Source organism: Colobus angolensis, unplaced genomic scaffold, assembly GCF_000951035.1.
Source record: "Colobus angolensis palliatus isolate OR3802 unplaced genomic scaffold, Cang.pa_1.0 Scaffold23, whole genome shotgun sequence".
Classification (NCBI taxonomy): Eukaryota; Metazoa; Chordata; class Mammalia; order Primates; family Cercopithecidae; genus Colobus; species Colobus angolensis.
This window is the reverse complement of record NW_012115488.1, coordinates 10953580-10973037: the sequence shown is the minus strand read 5'-3', so window position 1 is coordinate 10973037 and position 19458 is coordinate 10953580.

Genomic DNA, 19458 nt, shown 5'->3' with positions numbered 1-19458 from the left:
GGGAAGGGGAACATCACACACCGGAGCCTATTATGGGGAGGGGGGAGGGGGAAGGGATTGCACTGGGAGTTATACCTGATGTAAATGATGAGTTGATGGTTGCTGACGAGTTGATGGGTGCAGCACACCAACACGGCACAAGTATACATATGTAACAAACCTGTACATTGTGCACATGTACCCTAGAACTTAAAGTATAATAAAATAAATAAATAAATAAATAAAGTTTGTGCATTTTCACAGACTGTTAAATTATTACATTATAAACATTATTATATTTTAAATTTTTTATTAAAAAAGAATTACCCAAAGCTGTTATGAAATGCATTACCTTAACCAGTATGAATGTTGTCTATGCTTTATTACTCATCTCAAGGCTCATGATATTTAGAACAGAACTCACTTTATTAAGAACATTGTCTAGCATATCTTAATATATATTGTTTGTTTGAATATGTGTTTGGTTCCTAGAGAGAGATTTCTTCACTTAAACAGTATATTTATCCATTTATTAATGAATTAGGCTCTACAATTACTAGATTGCTTAATGTTGGGCCTGCAATATTAAATAAAAGAGATAGTACTTTTTTTTGAAGCTGTGGTACATGGAATAATTTCCAATTTATTTTTAGAACCATCCAATTTTCCAAGAATAGGACATATAGTGAATGGGGGTAGTGAGAGAATAGCCTAGAAAGGTGGAAAATATCAGCTCTTAGAACAGCTTTAAAAGTGTATCAAGTTGATTTTTTCTCGGGGTAACACACAGAGTCCTCTGAGTTTGGGGACAGAAGAGTAACATGATCAGATCTAAATATGTTAGCAGGTTTAAGGACATGCTGAGATTGGACATGGGGAGGTGATTAATGATATCACTGCTAATGTTCAAGTGACAAAAGATAAATTCAGAACTTAACTTAGTGGTGATTAAATTATGGAGAAGCATGTGAAGTTGAAATAGATGGAACTCTGAGGCAGTTACGAATTAAAATCTAGAGGACTTGGCCAGGATAAGGTTAAAGTCAGAATGTTAAAAAAGTAAATTATCCCCACAGACTATTGTAGTCTTGCCTAAAAAAGCATGGAAGCAATACACAAGATGTGGAATTTTACAGAAGGAACAAATGTTAGTGAAAAGATGACTAAGTTGTTCATTCAGCAATAGAAATGTACGGTAGTGTTTATATCGTCTGTTTCCTCTTTAATTTGGAGCCTAGTGATTATGTAGTGGTGAATATAGTGGATAAGTACGCAACATCCTCATAAAGTCAGACATAGGCAAAGGAGTTTGCCTCCGTATAAATGCATCTTACAATTTTTTATTTCAGGGTTTAAGAATCTTTGCCTCAGCTTTAATATACTGTAAAACACACATGTCGAACAAAGTCTGATTATAGATAAGTTTGTCCTGAAAACATTTTGTTGTTGGCAAATGTGTAAATAACAAACATTTACTCCTTTGCTTTAGTTAAAAGTCAGTACTTCTCTTTTTCCCTCCCTCCCTCCTTTCCTCCTTCCTTCCTTCCTTTCTTCCTTCCTTCTTTCCTTCCTTCCTTCCTTCTGTCCTTCCTTCCGTCCTTCCTTCCTTCCTTCCTTCTTTCTTTCCTTCCTTTCCATCCATCTATATACCTATACCACACCCAAATGGTCGAGGGTCCAGGAAAATGTCTCCAAATTACAATAAATCCACCAGAGAAAATATATAACATGTTTTTTTTTTTCCTTTAATGGGAAACTAACATAGTTTTGTAATTAAAAATGTGCAAATGGGGTAGTAGATATTTATGTTAATATTTTGTTTAATAGAGTTCAAATAATTCACTATAAACATTATGTGAATACAATGCTGTCATTTTAGTATATTCCTTAAACCATATGAATATTTTAAAGATCATTTTAAAAATACGTGGTAATATTCCAAGTGTCCTGAAGAGTCTGAATAAAGTATTTACTATTTTTCCCAGATTTAATTTTCTACATCTAGCAATTCAAAGTTCAAATTATAGTTGTGATTCAAAAAATAATACAATGCAATATATTCATTCACACAAGACACTGATTAAGCCAAAATTCCTAAAGAATTTTATTAATGCCTAAATCCCTGCAAAAAAATCCCAAATGAATATTGCAATATTGCAGTTGGAGGGGGCAATCTTTTCATACTCCTGTAATGGAATACAGTTGTCTTCTATTTCTTTATGCATCTATCGATTCTACAAAAAGATGCACTTACAAAAATCAGTGTGTAAAAGACTTCTTTTTTATTCTTTTATTGCTTCACAAGGTTGTTCGATGTTTCATTGGGAAGTCTAATGAAACATCATTCGATGTTGATCAAAATGTAAACGTTGTTTCTAAAATTTTTACAAATAAGAAATGACATAATCTTGATGAGAAAAAGTTACTACTTCTATCTCCCACACGTAAATATACCATATTCAAGAATTTATCTGTATTAAGAAAAGACTTACTTTTCACAAATTATATCTACCATTTTTACTGTGCAACTCTTATTATTTAATCAATTTGCATTAATTAATTGGAGTATTTAAATCCCCCTCTCCACAAGGTACCATAGAAGACACTCATTGAATAATAATTATGACTGAGCATTTTATAGAAGTTAGTATATCATATCTCTTTGAGAAAATTTTGCTCAAACATACAAGATTTGGGAGAATTTAAAGGGGGATTTTTCCCTTTAAAAATACACTACACTTTTCCATACATAGATTGAGACAACAGAAAATATCCTAACAATTAAAATACCCATGCCAATGACAAAGCATTTTCTTTGCTTATTTAAAAAAGTTGTCTGCACAGATGAATTTTAAAATTGAAGTCCAAAACCCTCTCTGCATGTCTCCACTGGAATCACATACACTTCGACACTTTCTTAGTTAAATGTGTGTTTTGTAGGTATTCGTTTATGTGGCCAATTTGCAATTCCTACAATCCACATAAAACTGACTTTTTCAAGTGCATAATGAAAGAACTGCAACTGAACCTATAATGACAGAAAAAGGTTATTTAGTCTTCAAAACTTTTAGTTACCTTCAGAAGTGAATTCAGGGAAGCAGTGCCGAGAGCCTTTCTGATTAAGCCTTCATTAGTAAGCCTTTATTTCTCCTGCTGCTCTTTTCCTGTACTTTTTCTTCTTTTCCCTTTGCTCTTCTCTCTGTTATTTTGATTTCTCTATGTGAGAAGTGAAAGTTCAAGGTAAAACTGTTTGAATTTGTTGGAAAAAAAAAAAACTGTTGAAAGACTGTGATTGCATTTGGATTCGATGGTTCTGAAACTCAAAAAAAGAAAAGTGGCAGATGGGCAAAGATGAACGATTTCTGACCAGGAATATCATTGATAGCATAATATAAACCATGGGCTTGAAGGGATTTCTGTAAAGGGTTTAGATAATAGAACAATTTTTAAATGAGACAAACTTTTGCCTTCCTTGTTCTAACATATTTATAATTATGTCTTTACAATATCTGATATGTAAGAGGCTGTAGTTTATTATTAAAATGATTCTTAAGCTACAATTCTAAAAGTAGAAATTTTTTTTGCTTATTTGGGTTTATTTTTATTTTATTTTGAAACGGCATTATCCAGGTTCTTTAAATTATTTCATTTATTCATTGACTAATATGTATTAATCACACACGAATAGCGAAGCACCATTTCGTGTCCTAGGAATATAAGCAGTTAAAAAACAAGACAAGGTTGTCAGTCAAAGAACTGAAGCTATTACTGGTTTTCTTTTTAATGAAATACATTGTCTAGTGGTCTCCCTGAAAATTATCTGATTCTACAGAGGTGTGTGTTTTAATTGACTTTGACATCTGGTATAAAAATTAAAGTCTAGAAAACTGATAATGCAAATGATTTCTGTTTATAACAATGCAAATGAACATTGTCCAATAGAGAATATAAATCTCTCTAAGTCAAATTCTTAATCCAACACTTTGTAGCTTGTTACTTGTTCCTTCATTAATTAATGAGTTAAATAAAATATTTAAAACATATGCATTTAATATTTGATGACAGTCATGATTTTACAATTTTGAAAATTTTATTTTAACAAAGGGTTTGTCTTTTTGGAACTTATGTTCTACTGATTCTTATGCAAACGCCTGCACAACTTAAAAAAGAAGAATTCTTCCATTGTCATTCATTATAATAACATAGCTTCTCTAGGAAGGTGGAAAGTCTTTATTTATATTGGCAGAAAATATAAGTATAAAAATATTTATAATATATATCTGAAAATTTATAAAAAAATATAAACACATATCAAGGATCTGTGCTTCCAAACAAATACATATTTTTTGAAAGACCCAAAAGTAAGGGTAAACTGTTTCCTGGGTTTCCCATGCCTCTTTTAACTTTGACACAGAGCATAGGATTGCAGTTTTTAGACAATGATTTTTACTAGTTAACCTAAAATGAAAGTATACATATTGTTTATAGAATTGTTGGTAAATATAGTTGAACACCCACCATGCAGTATACAAGATCCAGCTGGTTATTATAAATAGTATTATAAGTATTTTATGAGTAGTCAATAAAACTTAATAGATACTAATTTCTATTACTTTGCTTCCAGAGCCACAATCATGTAGAAAATTAGCCCACTTGGAAGAGAACATAACATCATTTAGTCATGAATCCTGACAATATAAGGAACTGATATTCAGCAGTGACATCTGTGAATGATAAAACAGTTAAAAGAAATGCAGAAGTTTAAATAGTGTGATAATTAACATATTGGTGCTAAATCTTTTCTGAAAATATGATAAATTTTACCAAATTCTTTTGAATTATTCTTGTGGCTAAGTTCCTTAGTCTGCCTTTTTATTATTTAGTTACTTAGGTTGTCAGAAATCCATATACATTAACATTAAAAATATTATAAACTGATCAGAGATCAGTTTAATAAGATTACTCATTTGAGGGAGATTCTACATATAAGCTATGTTTAGATGATAAAAATATCGATAATTATAAACAAGTGTATATTAATAAATTCAAAATATTGTTAGGATTTCTCAAAATAGAGTTAGTGTTTGTACTTTTCCAACAGCCTATGAATCCTGACTTTAAAATTTGCTAATCATATGGTAAAATAATTTAATCCTCTTTTTCTCTTACTCTTCCAAGCACATAAATAAATAGCGTGTTATTCATAAAACACATTAGAAATTATAGCATATTGAACTAAGGCTAAATGAAGCAATTATTTAGTGACTGACAACAGGACACTTCATTCATCAGGAAACATGGAGCATAAATATCAGGCATGTTAAATTGCAATTTGAAAAATGTCTCAGTCCATATTAGCAGAATGCATTGAGAGATTTTTAGGCAGCATAACCTCTCCCTTTCAAATTTAACTTTTTAAAGATGTGTATAGCTAAACTAACAATCATAATCATAATACCAATAGTTAAGATGATTGGTTTTCTAGACTGAGGAAAACAAAAATGAAAGTAATTATATATTTTTAAATGTATGTTTTTTCCCAGCCCATCAGCTATTACACCTTCAACTAGAAACAAGCTTACCAAGTTATCAGTTTTCTCTTTTATTTCATAAAATGTTTAATTTATTTTGAAATAATTCTAGTTTTACTGGAAGTTACAGACAGTACAAAGAGGCCCTGCGTACCCTTCACCTAATTTCCTCTAGTGGATACACTTTACATAATTATAGGGCAATATCCAAACCAGGAATTTGATGTTAATACAACGTGCATGTATAGTTCTATGTTGTTATATCATATGTTTAGGCTTTTATAACCACCACTGCAATCAACGAACAGGTTTATTCCATAAATACAAATATCTCTCTCTCTCTCTGTTGCTATCCCTTTACATTAACACCCACCAACCTCTGCCTCAACCATCTCTATCCCCTAACAACTGCTAATCTGTTTTACAATTTTGTCATTTTGTGAACGTTATTCAAATGGAATCATATAGCATGTGTCCCCTTGAGACTGGATTTTTCATTCAGCTTATCGTTGAGATCCCTACACACACATTGTTGCATGTAACAGTGGTCCATTACTTCTTGTTGCTAAGTAGTAACCCATGGTATGTATGTGTCGCAGTTTATTTAGTCATTCACCTATTAAGGGAAATCTGTTTTGTTTCTAGTTTTTAGCTACAATAAATAACACTTTTTAGAACAAGCCTGTACAGGTATTCGTGAAGATAAGTTTTCATTTTTTGGGGTCAAAAGAACAAGGGATTAAATGTCGGCTTATATCGTAAATGTATGTTCAGTTTTTTAATCTTGTAACTACATAGAAATTTTTTTTAAAAAATTTGTTTTTATTTCAATAGCATTTAGGGTACAAGTGGTTTTTTGATTATATAAATGAATTCTATAGTGGTGAATTTTGAGATTTAGTGTATCCATCTCTTGAACAGCGTACACTGTACCCAATATGTGGTCTCTTATCCTTCACACTCCTGCCAACCTCCCCGGCAATGAGTCCCCAAAGTCCATCATATCACTCTGTATGTCTCTGCGTCCTCATAGCTTAGCTCCCACTTATAAGTGAGAACATTTGATGTTTGGTTTTCCACTCCTAGGTTACTTCACTTAGAATGGCCTCTAGCTCCACCCAAATTTCTGCAAAAGACATTGTTTCATACCTTTTTATGGCTGAGTAGCATTCCATGTTGTATATATACCACATTTTCTTTATCCACTTGTTGGTCAGTGGGCACTTAGGTTGGTTCTATATGCAATTACAAATTGTGCTGTATAAACGTATGTGTGTATGCAATATAAATTATAATGACTTCCTTTCTTTTGGGTGGATACTCAGTAGTAGATTTTAAGAAACTGCCGGCCAGGCGCCGTGGCTGACATCTGTAATCCCAGCACTTTGGGAGGCTGAGGCGGGCGGATCACCTGAGGTCAGGAGTTCGAGACCAGCCTGGACAACGTGGTGAAATCCCATCTCTACTAATAGTACAAAATATAGCCAGGTGTGGTGGTGCACACCTGTAATTTTAGCTACTCAGGAGGCTGAGGTGGGAGAATCGCTTGTACCTAGGGAGGCAGAGGTTGCAGTGAGCCAAGATCGTGCCATTGCACTCCAGCCTGAGTGACAAGAGGAAAATCCCATCTAAAAAAAAAGAAGAAAGAAAGAATAAAAAAGATGTTTTGCTTTGTTTTTCTTGTAAACTTGTTTAAGTTCCTTGTAGATTCTGGATGTTAGCCCTTCGTCAGATAATAGATTGCAAAAATTTTCTCCCATTCTATAGGTTGCCTGTTCACTCTGATGATAGTTTCTTTTGCTGGGAAGAAGTTCTCTAATTTAATTAGACCCCATTTGTCAATTTTGGCTTTTGTTGATATCGCTTTTGGTGTTTCAGTCATGAAGTCTCTGCCCATGCCTATGTCCTGAATGGTATTGCCTCGGTTTTCTTCCAGGGTTTTGATGGTTTTAGGTCTTACATTTAAGTCTGTAATCCATCCTGAGTTAATTTTTGTATAAGGTGTAAGGAAGGAGTCCAGTTTCAGTTTTCTGCATTTGGCTAGTCACTTTTCCCAACACCATTTATTAAATAGGGAATCCTTTCCCCATTGCTTATTTTTGTTAGGTTTGTCAAAGATCAGATGGTTGTAGATGTGTGGTGGTATTTCTGAGACCTCTGTTCTGTTCCATTGGTCTATATCTCTGTTTTGGAACCAGTAGCATGCTGTTTTGGTTACTGTAACATTGTAATATAGTTTGAAGTCAGGTAGCATGATGCTTCCAGCTTTGTTCTTTCTGCTTAGGATTGTCTTGGATATATGGGCTATTTTTTGGCTCCATATGAAATTGAAAATAGTTTTCTAATTCTGTGAAGAAAGTCATGGTAGGTTGATGGGGGTAGCATTGAGTCTGTAAATTGCTTTGGGCAGTATGGCCATTTTCACGATATTGATTCTTCCTGTCCCTGAGCATGGAATGTTTTTCCATTTGTGTCCTCTCTTATTTCGTTGAGCAGTGGTTTGTAGCTCTCCTTGAAGAGATCCTTCATATCCCTTGTAAGTTGTATTTCTAGGTATTTTATTCTCTTTGTAAATGGGAATTTACTCATGATTTGGCTCTCTGTGTATTATTGATGTATAGGAATGCTTGTGATTTTTGCACATTGATTCAAACAACCCCATCAAAAGGTGGATGAAAGATATGAACAGACACTTCTCAAAAGAAGACATTTATGTGGCCAAAAAACATGAAAGAAAGCTCCTCATCACTGGTCATTAGAGAAATGCAAATCAAAACCACAATGAGATACATATTAACACAGTTAGAATGGTGATCATTAAAAAGTCAGGAAACAACACATGCTGGAGAGGATGTGGAGAAATAGGAATGCTTTACACTGTTGGTGGGAGTGTAAATTAGCTCAACCATGTGGAAGACAGTGTGATGATTCCTCAAAGATCTAGAACCAGATCCTTTGCAGGGACATGGATGAAGGTGAAAGCCATCATTCTCAGCAAACTAACACAGGACCAGAAAACCAAACATCACATGTTTTCACTCGTAAGTCGGAGTTGAACAATAAGAACACATGGACACAGGGAGGGGGACATCACATCCTGGGGCCTGTCAGGGGCTGGAGGCAAGGGGATGGAGAGCATTAGGACAAATACCTAATGCATGCGGGGATTAAAACCTAAATGATGGGTTAATAGGTGCAGCAAACCACCGTGACCCATGTATACCTACGTAACAAACCTGCACGTTCTACAGATGTATCCCAGAACTTAAAACAAACAAACAACAACAACAAGTGAAAGGATGGCCTATGAGGTTCCCAAAATAAAATCGACCTCAAGGTATGGGTATCTAGGCTGATGACAAGGGATCAAAGCCTTAAAATGTGTGAGGTAGAGCTGCTTCTGACACAATGCATCATTCATACTAGTAGTGAGACACATCATCATTCACCTTCTGGACACAGTGAAAAGAATGAAGGGAAGAATTTCTGAAAATGAGAGTATCATCTTAAAGACTTGCAACCTCAGAGTCCAGATGAGGAGGTGAGGATGGGAAGGACCGGGCAGAACCAGTCCCCCACAATGACACCAGGCCAAAGACATGCAGCCCTGGATTCATCAAACCACTTCTCTTTCACTGTGGTGTGGAGGGACATGTCTGAACATTCTTGCCTTGCCTTGTGTAAGCTCCAGGGAGATGGTTGGACCAGTTAGAGTTGAGGATAACCCAACTGCCACTTTTGCTAATAGGGCATGATGGTATTTGAGTACTTAAGTAAAAAATAAAAGAGATATGGCCATAAAATTACTTTTCTAGATTTATCTTCTATTTGTTTTCTTCTAATATGTAATCGATATATGTGTATTGATTTTAGTTCTTGCTTCATTCATTTGTTAGTCATAACAGCAGTTTTATAGATTCTTCAGACATTTCTTTACAGATAATTTTTTAATCTGTCTGAAAGACTAGTTATACTTTATTACTACAGTCTGTTTACTAATTCCAACATCTGGATAAACTTCAAAGTCAATTTTTTTTCTCCTTTTCAACTTTTATTTTAGGTTCGGGCATACATGTGCGGGTTTGTTACAAGGGTAAATTGCGTGTTGCAGGTGCTTGGCATACTTACTATTTCATCACCCAGGTAATAAACACAGTAGCTGATTCTCACCCTCCTTCTACCCTCCACCTTCAAGCAGGCCCCAGTGTCTATTGTTCTCATTTGTGTCACTGTGTTGTCAGTGTTTAGCTCCCACTTATAAGTGAGAACATATGGAATTTGGGTTTCTGTTCTTGTGTTTACTTAGGATTGCAGCCTCCAGCTCCATCCTTATGCTGCAAAGGACATGATTTAGTTCTTTTCTATGGCTGTTTAGTATCCCATGGAATATATGTACCACATTTTCTTTACTCAATCTATTGTCGATCAGCATTTAGGTTGATTCCATGTGTATGCTGTTGTGAATAATACTGTGATGAACATAGATGTTCATATGTCTTCATGGTAGAATGATTTATATTGCTATGGGTATTTCCCCTATAATGGGATTCTAGGCTAAATGGTAGTTGTGTTTTGTGTTTTAAGTTCTTTGAGAAATCTCCAAACTGCTTTCCATAGGGGCTGAACTAATTTACATTCCCACCAACAGCGTATAAGCATTCTTAGGGTCATATTTCTTTTCACTGAGTTTTCTCTTGAATGCATATCACATTTGCTTGTTTCTTCATAGGGCTAGGAGTTTCTAATTGTATACCGGACATTTTGGATAATATATCATAGGAGATCTTGATTATATTATATATCCCTAAAGAATGCTTGGTTTTGTTTTTTGTTTGTTTGTTTTCATTTGTTTCATTGGTGGGTCTGTTTTCTTATTCTACCTGGCAATTCAATTGGTTAGACTTAAACTTAAAACTCTGTTGCCCCTGCTTTAGATAAACTAAAGTCTTTTCTAGTTGTTTTTGTTTTACCTGTAGGTGTTTTTCAACCAGGACTATTATATTTTTTTCTACATATGTGTGGATTAGGTGTTAGCCAAGGATTAGAACAGAACTTAAGTATGGAATTTGAGCCCCCACTCTTAACACCCTGTTCTCTCCTTGATTTTTTCTCTCACTTTCCAGTTGTTGTGGCAAAACCAAATTCTGTCTGCTAATTAAGTAAGAGTGAGTATTAATGAGCTTTCTGACTGAATTTAACCTACCTTACATCAATTTAACTGGGTAATACCCTTGGAAGAAGAGCACGCACATATAGAAAAAGATAAATTTGGCCGGGCATGGTGGCTCAAGCCTGTAATCCCAGCACTTTGGGAGGCCGAGACTGGCGGATCACGAGGTCAGGAGATCGAGACTATCCTGGCTAACACGGTGAAACCTCGTCTCTACTAAAAATACAAAAACTAGCCGGGCGAGGTGGCGGGCGCCTGTAGTCCCAGCTACTCGGGAGGCTGAGGCAGGAGAATGGCGTGAACCCGGGAGGCAGAGCTTGTAGTGAGCTGAGACTGCGCCACTGCACTCCAGCCTGGGCGACAGAGCGAGACTCCGCCTCAAAAAAAAAAAAAAAAAGATAAATTTTATCCAATGTTTCCAATGTTGTTTCCTTCCTATTCAATTTCTACCTATATTCAGTCACTTTCAGTATCTTTGAATTGTTCATGCATATTTTATTTACAGTTCATAATTGTTATCTATAGCTGCATGTATCAAACATAAGCTACATTTGATATTTACTGAAACCAGAATTCTTCTTTCTGTTCATTCAGTGGGTCTTTACCCTTAATTAAAAATGCCTTTCTCAAATGTTTGATACTATTTGGCTATCATTTCATATATTTAAGGGGTTGATAGATCCCCAAAAGATATATTCACTCATAACCTGTGAATATAGCCTTATTTGGAGAAAAGGTATTAACAGATATCATTAAGAATTTCAAGATAATACTCTGGGATTATCTGAATGGGCCATAAATCTAATGCACTGTTCACAATAGCAAAGAATTGGAACCAACCCAATCGCCCATCAATGACAGACTGGACTAAAAAAAAAAAAAAAAAAAAAAAAAAAAGGTGGCACATATACACCATGGAGTACTATGCAGCCATGAAAAAGGATGAGTTCATGTCCTCTGCAGGGACATGGATGAAGGTGGAAACCATCATTGTCAGCAAACTAACACAGGAACAGAAAACCAAACACTGCATGTTTTCACTCATAACTGGGAGTTGAACAATGAGAACACAGGGAGGGGAACATCACACACTGGGGTCTGTCAGGGGATGAGGTGCTAAGAGAGGGACACCATTAAAAGAATACCTAATGTAGATGACATGTTGGTGGGTGCAGCAAACCACAATGGCACATGTATACCTATGTAACAAATCTGCACATTCTGAACATGTATCCCAGAACTTAAAGTATAATAATAATAAAAAAAATTTAATGACTGGTGTTTTTACAGGAGAAATGAGAAGGAGATTTGAAACACATAGAGAAGAAGAAGGACATAAGAAGATAGAGGCAGATAGTGCAGTTATGCAGCTGCAAGTCAAGGAAAAGTGGGAGCCACAGGAAACCAGAAAAAGCAATAATGAATTCACCCCTAGAGCCTTTGGAGTAATAACAGACCTGATAATATCTTTTATTTTTAAATTATAGCTTTTATTTTAGATTCAAGGGTACATGTGCGGGTTTGTTAAATAGGTAAACTGCATATCTCAGGGGTCTGGTATACAGATTATTTCATCACCCAGGCAATAAGCACAGTACCTAACAGGTACTTTTTCGGATCGTCTTCTTCCTCTCGTCCTCTTCCCTCAAATAGGTCCAAGTGTGTATTGTTTTCCTTGTGTTCATGTCTTCTCATTGTTTAGCTCCCACTTATAAATGTGAATATGTGGTATTTGGTTTGCTGCGTCTGCATTAGTTTGCTAAAGATAATGGCCTCCAGCTCCATTCACATCACTGCCAGTGCAAAGGACATTATCTCATTCTTTTTATGGCTGCATAGTATCCCATGATTTATATATACCACATTTTCTTTATTCAGTCTACCATTGATCACTAACTAGTTTGATTCCATGTCTTTGCTATTGTGAATGGTGCTGCAATGAATGTATACATGTTCCTGTGTTTGTATGGTGAAACTGTATATGCCTTTGATTATATAGCCAATAATGGGATTGCTGGGTTGATTGGTGATTCTGTTTTGAGTTCTCTGAGAAATCACCACACTATTTCCCACATGACTGAGCTAATTTACCTTCCCAAGAGCATATTATAAGTGTTGCCTATTCTCTGCAAGCTCGCCAACATCTGCTAGTTTTTGACTTTTTAAAAATAACAATACTGAGTGATGTGAGATGGTAGCTTGTGGTTTTGATTTGCATTTCTCTAATAATTAGTGATGTTGAACATTTTTTCATATGCTTGTTTGCTGTGTGTATGTCTCCTTTTTAAAAATGTATGTTCATATCTTAAATTTAGGCAACTTTTAATGTGGTTATTTGTTTTTGCTTGTAAATTTAAGTTCCTTATAGATGCTGGATATTAGAAAATTGTCGCCTGCATAGTTTGAAAGTATCTTTTCCCGTTCTGTATGTTTTCTATTTACTCTATTGATCGCTTCTTTTGCTCTGCAGAAGCATTTCATTTAGGTCCCATTTATCAGTTTTTGTTTTTGTTTCAATTGTTTTTGGCATCTTTGTCATGAAATCTTTGCCAGGTCCCATGTACAGAATGGTATTTTCTAGGTTATCTTCCAGAGTTTTTATAGTTTTGGGTTTTACATTTAAGTCTTTATCCATCTTGAGTTAAATTTGCATATGATGTAGCAAAAGATCCAGGTTCAACATTCTGCATACGGCTAGTCAGTTACCCTAGCATCACTTATTAAATAGGGTGTCCTTTCCCCATTGTTTTCCCCAAAGAACAGATGGTTGGAGGCATGTGGCATTATCTCTAGGCTGCCTATTCTGTTTCATTAGTTTATGTGTCTGATTTTGTACCAGTACCATGTTACTTTGATTACTGGAGCTTAGTAGTAGAGTTTGAAGTTAGGAAATGTGATGCCTCTAGCTTTGTTCTTTTTGCTAGGATTGCCTTGGTTGTTTGGTTTTTTGTTTTGTTTTGTTTTTTCTGTTGCTCTTTGTGAATTTATAAATTATTTTTTGTAATTCTATAATGAAAATCATTGGTGGTTTAATAAGAATAACCTTGAATCTATAAATTGCTTTGGATAGTAGAGGTATTTTAACAGTATTGATTCTTCCTATCCAAGAGCATGGAATGCTTTTCTATGTGTTTGTGTCAGCTCTGATTTATTTGAGCAGGGTTTTAAAATTCTTATTGTAGAGACCTTTTATCCCCTGATTAGCCATATTCCTAAGTATTTTATTCTTTTTGTGGCAATTATGAATGGGACTGGGTTCTTGATTTGCCTTTCAGTTTTCACATTGTTGTATAAGAACACTACTGGTTTTAGTATATTGATTTTGTATCCTGAAACTTTGCTGAAATTGTTTATCAGATCAAGAAGCTTTTGGCAGACAAGGGATTTTCTAGGTATAGTATCATGTCATCTCCAACCAGGGATAGTTCAACTTTCTTGCTTCATATTTGGATGACTTTTATTTCTTTATCTTGCCTGATTGCTCTGGCCAGGACTTCCAGTACAAGATTTCATAGGATGGTGACAGAAGGCATCCTTGTCTTGTTTCTCATTTCAAAGGGAATGTTTCCAACTTTTTCCTACTCAGTAAAATGTTGGCTATTGGTTTGCCATAAATGGCTCTTATTATTTTGAAGTATGTTCCTTTATTGCCTAGTTTATTGAGGGTTTTTAACATAAAGGAGTGTTAAATTTTATCAAAAGACTTATATGCATCTGTTGAGATAATTGTGTGGTTTGTGTTTTTAGTTCTGTTTATGTGATGAAAAACATTCATTAATTTGTGTATGTTGAACCAACCTTGCATCCCAGGGATAAAACCTACTTGAATATGATTGATTTTGATGTGCTGTTGGATTTGGTTTGCTTATATTTTCTTGAGGATTTTTGCATCTATGTTTATCAGCCTGAAGTTTACCTTTGTGTGTGTCTCTGCCATGTATTGGTATCAGGATGATGCTGGCCTCATAGCATAAGTTGGGTGGGGGAGTGCCTCCTGCTCAATTTTTTGGAATAGTTTCAGTACATCTGGTAGAATTTGGCTGTGAATCTGTCTGATCCTGTTTTTTTTTTTTTTTTTTTTTTTTTGGTTTTTTATTTTTTGGTTTGTTTTTTATGGTAGGCTTTTTATTACTGATTCAATTTTAGAAGTCATTACTGTTCTGCTCAGGGATTCAGTTTCTTCCTGATTCAGTCTTGACAGGTTGTATGTGTCCAGAAATTTATCCTTTTCTTCTAGATTTTCTATTATAGTTTGTGTGCATAGATATTTTCATAGTAGTCTCTGGGTTTCTTTTTTCCTCTGGGGTCAGGGATAGTGTCTTCTTTGTCATTTCTGGTAGTGTTTATTTGGATCTTCTCATTTTTTCTTTATTAGTCTAGCTAGTGATATATCTATCTTATTAATTTTTTCAAATAACAAACTCCTGAATTTATTGATCTTTTATATGGTTTTTCATGTCTCGGTTTCCTTCAATGCAGCTCTGATTTTGGTTATTTCTTATTTTCTACCAGCTTTGGCATTTGTTCTTCTTTCTCTAGTTCCTCTAGTTGTCATTTTAAGTTGTCAATTTGATATCTTTCTAACTTTTCCATGTAGGCATTTAGTACTGTAAACTTACATCTTAACATTCTCTTAGCTGTTTCCCAGAGATTCTGGTAAGTTGCATCTTTGTTCTCATTAGTTTCAAATAGCTTCTTGATTTCTGCCTTAATTCATAACTTACCCAAAGCTCATTCAGAAGCAGGCTGTTTAATTTCCATTTAATTGTATGATTTTGAGCTCTTATCTTATTGTTGATTTCTATTTTTATTTCATTCTAGTCTCTGAGAGTGTGATTGGTATAATTTCTGTTTTTCTCTTTTTGGAATTTGGAAGGTTGTTTTATATCCAATCATGTGGTTGATTTTAGAGTATGTGCCATGTGACAATAAGAAGAGTGTATAGTCTGTGGATATGCATGGAGAGTTCTGTAGATGTCTAGTAGGTTCATTTGGTCCAGTGTTGAGTTTAGGTCTTGAATATCTTGTGAGTTTTCTGACTTGATGATCTAAAACTGTTAGTTATGTGCTGAAGTCTCCCACTATTATTGTGTGGGAATCTAAGTTTCTTCATAGATTTTTCAGAACCTGCTTTATGAATCTGGGTGCTGCTGTGTTGGGTATATATATACACATATACACACACACACACACACACACATATATATATATATATATATATATATTTAGGTCTTCTTGGTGAATTGAAGCTTTTACCATTACATAATGTACTTCTTTGCCTTTTTTTTTAAATCTTCATTGGTTCAACATCTATCTGAAATTACGATAGCAATCCCTGCTTTTTGCTTTTATTTCATTTGCTTGGCAGATTTTTCTCTAGCCTTTTATTTTGAGCCTATGTGTGTCATTGCATATGACGTAGGTCTCTTGGATAGAGCATAGCACTTGGTCTTGCTTCTTAGTCCAGCTTGCCACTCTGTGCTTTTAATTGGGGCATTTAACCCATTTACATTCTAGGTTAGTATTGATATGTGCAGATTTGGTTCTATCATCATGTTGTTAGCTGATTATAACGCAGACTTATTTGTTGGTTGCTGTATAGTGTCAGTGGTCTATGTACTTAAGTGTGCTTTTGTAGTTGTCAATAACAGTCTTTCCTTTTCATATTTTGGATTCCCTTTACAACATTTTGTAAGACAGTCTGGTGGTTACAACAAATTCCGTTAGCATTTGCTTGTCTAAAAAGGATCTGATTTTCCCTTCACTTATAAAGCTTAGTTTTGCTGGATATAAAATTGTTGGTTGGACTTTCTTTTCTTTAAGAATGCTGAATATAAGGCTGCCAATCTCTTCCGGCTAATAGGTTTCTGTCGAAAAGATCACCTTTAATGTGATGGGATTCCCTTTGTCGGTGACCTTTCCCTACAGAGGGGTCCTGCCTAGTAATGAGAAGAGGGACAGGTGAGTGATAGGGGAGACAGACAAGTCTCTTCTGCTTAGAGCACCTGCAACTTGTTGGAGTTGTGTTTAAAGCACTCAGCGTCTTTTCTCTTTCCCCAGTCCAAGTGCAGCAAGGGCAGTATCATTACAGTGGCAGTGGGAAAGGGATTTTCAGTTGCTTCTGGGAGTTCCATGTCAGAGAAACATGGAGCCACTTCAGCTGGGAATGTTCAATCATGAGGTGAAGTGCCAGGACTGTTGGCCTTAGCCTGGGGCTCTGCTTTTTGTGCAGCAGGGGTCAAGGGCTTACAGAGAGGAGAGAATGAGTCCACTCTATATAGTTACTGTGGCATGCTGGAGATGTGAGTGAAGACCTCAGGCTCTTTCTTTCTTTTCCAGATTGAGGGCAACAGGTGCAGAACTGCTGCTGTGGTAGTGGCAGAGGGACTGTCTGTTGCCTCTGGGAGCCTTTCCCCAGAGAACTTCAGATCTGCTCAGCTAGGGATGGGTAACTGATCTGTAGTCCTGAGCCAGGGGTCCTGTCTGGTGGAGTAGGGGTTGGAAACTCACAGGAAAGAGGGACTTGATTCCTCTACATATGGTGACTGTTGAGTGCTGGAGGTGCCAGCAGACTGACTCAGCCCTTTGTTTCTTCCGTAGCTTAAGAGTGGTTAGGGTGGTACCACTGCAGCTGAAATGATGGAGGGGTTGTGGGTTGTCTCTGGGATTTCCTCCTCAGAGAACTGTAGAGCTGCCTCCAGTGGAATGAAATGTTTGGGTGAGGGCAGGGTAAATGTGCTGGAGTCCCAGGTCAGGAGATACTGACTAGTAAGGAGAAGCAGGATCAGGGACCCATGTGGAAAATGGTCTGGCTGCTTTTCCTGTGGGGCTGTGTTGTGCTGGGAATCCATGTGAGTCCCTAGTCACTCCACGCACTCTGTAGCCTGAAGGCAACAGCAACAGAGCTGAGATAGCAAAACTGGGAGCTTGCCTCTCCCTGTGGGAACTCTATCCCAAGGGGCGCAGAGCTGCTATCACCTGAGAGCCTCAGTAGGGGAAGTGGCTGGAGTCTTGAGTCAGGAGGTCTTGCCCAGTGAAGAGAAGTGGAATTGGAAATCCACCTTAAAAAAAAAAAAAAAACAGTCTGTCTGCTTTTCTGTGGGGTGGCTATGCTGCGTTGGGGATCTGCGTCCAAACCTAGTCACTATTCACCCTCCAGTGTCTGAAGGCGACAGTTACCAGGGCTGTGAAACAACAAATATGGCAGCTTGCCTCTCTCTGTGGGGGCTCCATTCCAAGGAAGTGCAGAGCTGCTAGTGGCCTGAGAGCACTGGTCCTGGAGTGGGCACGTGTCTGGGGTCCCAGATCAGTTGGTTTTATCCTGCAACTAGCAGAGGCAAGGCCTGAAGTCCCTTGGGTCATGTGAGGGAGCCTGACCTCCCCACTGCCAGAGCTCCAGCCACTAAAGACGGCATGCCCAGGGATTTAAGGCTCCAGGGACTCGATATGTGCCTGAGCAGTGGCTCTTTCCAGACACCACAAAGCTCTGCATGACGGTATGAAGGACGTATTGAGGGTGGGCTTATGAGGGGATTCCTGAGTTCAGGGTTGCAAAGGTCTGTGGAAGAATTATGGGTGCCCAGGGACTCTCACTCTCTCACCATTTCCCTGCTATGGGGAAGCCTCCCTTGGCTCCATGCCACTCCTGAGTGGGCAGCGTTCTGTCTCACTCCTCTCCATTATCCATGGGTTGAGTTGCTTCTTCGATGAATTCCAATGTATCCTCCTAGATTTTTCAGTTGAAAGATTGAGTATTTACTCACCACTTTTTCTTCTCTCTGTGGAGTGGCACTCACCAGCTGCTTCCAGTCAGCCATTTCCACCCTGCCCCTCTGCTGATATCTTGATTTTGAACTTCTGGTCTGTAGGACTGTGACAAAATAAATTTCTGCTATTTCAAGCCACCAGGTTTTGACGATCTATTGCAGCAGTCCTAGGAAACTAATACAGTATTTAAGAATGAGCAATGGAAGGTTAAATACTAGTTAATGTGGATAGTTGCAGGTTTTGATTGGGATAGGTTCTTGTAAGTTGACTCATTATTCTACAACATTCAATTGCCAGAAAGAGGAAAAGCTTTTACTCTGAGGCAGCAGGGCCTAGATCAACTATTTTAGTTTCACAAGATTAATTAACCGAAATTATCTTAAAACAATACACAAACATTAGTCCTAAAGGTAAACATCTCTTTCTAAGAGATTCATTCTATAAGAGGTGAAAGTGTATATGATTATATTGCTGTGCTTTTTTTTTTTTTTTTTTCAGCTTTTGTGCTTTGATACATTTCTTTTTTTTTAAGTTCTAGGGTACATGTGCACAACATGCAGGTTTGTTACACATGTATACATGTGCCATGTTGGTGTTCTGCACCCATTAACTCGTCATTTACATTAGGAATATCTCCTAATGCTATCCCTCCCCCATCCCCGCTCCCCACAATAGAATCCAGTGTGTGATGTTCCCCTTCCTGTGTCCAAGTGATCTCATTGTTCAATTCCTACCTATGAGTGAGAGCATGCAGTGTTTGGTTTTCTGTTCTTGCGATAGTTTACTGAGAATGATGGTTTCCAGCTGCATCCATGTCCCTACAGAGGACATGAACTCATCTTTTTTTATGGATGCATAGTATTCCATGGTGTATATGTGCCACATTTTCTTAATCCAATCTACAACTGATGGATATTTGGGTTGATTCCAAGTCTTTGCTATTGTGAATAGTGCCGCAATAAACATACGTGTGCATGTGTCTTTATAGCAGCATGATTTATAATCCTTTGG